Raw genomic sequence first — 3701 nt, 5'->3', positions numbered from 1 at the left:
AATAGAAGAAGATATGTTTAAAGTCATGGGATTAAAAATTGGATTTTAATTACAAAATGTTTCTGGAGGAGCATCTTGGCATATCTCTCAACCGCTCCTCCTAGTGGCTCCCCACTTGGATTGCTCCCAAGGATGTCTTTTCCTAGGCTCAGAAAAAGCATTTAACAATGTCTTGTGAAACATGCTTTTGGTTAAGTAAAGAAACTTTCAGGGCGCCTGGGTGGCTCAGTTGGTTAAGCGACTGCCTTCGGCTCAGGTCATGATCCTGGAGTCCCTGGATCGAGTCCCGCATCGGGCTCCTTGCTCGGCAGGGAGTCTGCTTCTCCCTCTCCCACTCCCCCTGCTTGTGTTCCCTCTCTCACTGTGTCTTTCTCTGTCAAATAAATAAATAAAATCTTTAAAAAAAAAAAAAAGAAACTTTCATACTGTATGGCTAGAAGTGTCCTCCAGTAGTTCTTACAATATACCATGTTCTTCAAAATCACACTGAATATATCAATAGAACAAAGGATGAAAATCACATGATCATCTCAATAGGCACAGAAAAAGCATTTGAAAAAATTCAATACCCTTTTCATGGTAAAAATGCTCAACAAACTAGAAATAGAACAGAGCTTCCTCACTCCGATAAAGGACATCTATGAAAACCCCACAGCTAACATCATACACAGTGTTGAAAGACTGAACGCTTTACCCCTAAGATCAGGAACAAGACACTTTTATTCCATATTGTACTAGAGGTTTCAAGCTAGGACAATTAGGCAAGAAAATAAAACAAAGGACATCTAGAATGGAAAAGAATACATAAAAATATTTTTGTTTACAGGTCATATGATCTTGTATAAAGACAATCAGAAGGAGTCCACGAAAAAGAGCTATTAGGGCTAATAGTTCAGCAAAGTTGCAGGATACAAAATTGAAATACAAAAATCAATCGCACTTCTATGAACCATCAATTAAAAAATCCAAAATGAGGGGTGCCTGGGTGGCTCAGTCAGTTAAGCGTCTGCCTTCGGCTCTGGTCTTGATCCCAGGGTCCTGGGATTGAGTCCCATATCGGGCTCCCTGCTCAGCGGGGAGCCTGCTTCTCCCTCTGGCTGCCGCTGTCCCTGCTTATGCTCTCTGTCTCTGACAAATAAATAAAATCTTTAAAAAAAATCCAAAATGAAAGTAACAAAGTAATTTCATTTCCAAGAGCATCAGAAAGAAGACAATATTTAGGTGAAAATATAACAAAGTGCTAAACTTATACTCTGAAAACTGCAAAACGTTGAAAGAAATTAAATAAATGGAAAGATATAAATGGAAACACATGGAAAGATATCCTGTGGTTCATGGATTGGAAGACTTATTAATATTGGTAAGAGGGCAATAACTCCCAAATTGATCTATAGATTCAATGCAATTCCTTTCAAAAATCCCAGACGTCTTTTTTTTTTTTTTTGAAACCGAAGAACTGACCGCCAAATTCATATGGAAATGTAATAAAATAGCCAGAACAATCTTAAAAGAGAAGAACAAAGTTGGAAACCTCACACTTCCTGATTTCAGAAGTTACTACAAAGTGTATATATATAGTAAATAAGACAGTGTTGGGCACCTGGGCGGCTCAGTCTGTTGGGTGTCTGCCTTCGGCTCAGATCGTGATCCCAGGGTCCTGGGATCAAGTCCCGCACCAAGCTCCCTGCTCTTCGGGGAGCCTGCTTCTCCCTCTGCCTCTGCCTTTCTCTCTGTCTCTCATGAATAATTAAATAAAAATCTTTTTTAAAAAAGACAGTTTTGTACTGGCATAAGGGTAGACATACATCAATGGAATAGAATTGAGAGTATAGAAGTAAATGCTCACATTTACAGTCAAATTATTTTTGACAAGGGTACCAAGACGATTCAGTGGAGAAAGAATAGCCTTTTATTTTTTTCAGTTTTTATTTAAATGTCAGTTAGTTAGCATACAGCATAATATTAATTTCACGTGCTCAATATAGTGATTCAGCACTTCATACAACACCCGGTGCTCATCACAAGTGCCTTCCTTAATGCCCATCACTTATTTAACCCATCCTCCCCCCCCCACCTCCCCTCTGGTAACAATCAGTTTGTTGCACTACTAGGTATTTACCCAAAGAATACATACTAATTCAGAGGGATACATGCACCCCAGTGTTTATAGCAGCATTATCTACCATAGCCAAATTATGGAAATAGCCCAAGTGTCCATCAACTGATGAATGGATAAAGAAGATGTGGTATATATATAACAATGGAATGTTACTCAGCCATCAAAAAGAATGAAATCTTGCCATTTGCAATGACATGGATGGAGCTAAAGAGTATTATGCTAAGTGAAATAAGCCAGTCAGAGAAAGACAAACACCATATGATTTCACTCATATGTGGAATTTAAGAAACAAAACAAATGAGCAAAGGGAAAAAAGAGAGAGAGAGAGGCAAAGCAAGAAACAGACTCAACTACAGAGAACAAACTGATGGTCATCAGGGGGGAGGTGGGGAAGGGGAGAAGAAGACATCCAGATGGCCAACGGACACATGAAAAGATGCTCAACATCACTGATCATCAGCGAAATACAAATCAAAACCAGGATGAGGTACCACATCACACCCATCAAAATGGCTAAAATCAACATAAGAAACAAGAGGTGTTGACGAGGATGTGGAGAAAGGGGAACCCTCCTACACTGTTGGTGGGAATGCAAACTGGTGCAACCACTCTTATAGTATGGAGGTTCCTCAGAAAGTTAAAAATAGAACTACTCTATGATCCAGCAATTGCACTACATGAAGAATAGCCTTTTAAACAAATGATGCTGGGACGCGTGGATATCCACATGCAAAAGAATGAAGGTGAACCCTTACCACACACCATATACAAAAATTAACTTAAAATGGTTAAAGACTTAACGAGCTAAAACTAATAATCTTAGAAGAAAACATAGACATAAATCTTTAAGACCTTGGGTTAGGCAATGGTTTCTTAGATATGACACCAAAAAGCATGAATAGCCAAAGGAAAAAAATAGATAACTTCAGTATCATCAAAATTAAAGACTTTTGTGCTTCAGGGGACACCAATAAGAAAGTAGAAAGACAATACAAATAATGGGAGAAACATTTTGCAAATTATATGTCTGATAAGGGACTTGTACCTAGAATATATAAAGAAGTCTTACAGTGAACAATAATAGACAAATAACCCAACTTACAAATGGGCAAAGGATCTAAATAGACGTTTCTCCAAAGAAGAAATACACATAGTCAATAAGCACGTGAAAAGATGCCCAGCATCAGTAGCCATCAGGCAAAAGCAAATCAAAACCACAATGTGATGCTACTTCCCAAACACTAAGACAGCTATAACCAAAAAGTCAGGTAATAACAAGCATTGGTAAGAACGTAGACATTGAAACCTTTGTATGTTGCCGATAGGAATATAAAGTGGTGTGGCTGCTTCTGAAAGAGTTCCTTGAGATGTTAAATAAAGAGTTGCCATATGACCCAGCAATTCTACCCTTAAGTATATACCCAAAAGAAATGAAAACATATGTCCACACAAAAACTTGTACACGAGTGTTCATAGTACCATAAATTATAATAGCCAAAATGTGGAAACCAGCCCAAAGTCCATTTACCGATGACTGTATAAACAAATGTGGCATATCCTTACAATGGAATATTATTTGGCC

This window comes from Leptonychotes weddellii, chromosome X, assembly GCF_054177405.1.
Source record: "Leptonychotes weddellii isolate Sample4059 chromosome X, ASM5417740v2, whole genome shotgun sequence".
NCBI lineage: Eukaryota > Metazoa > Chordata > Mammalia > Carnivora > Phocidae > Leptonychotes > Leptonychotes weddellii.
Note: the sequence above shows the minus strand (reverse complement) of the source record.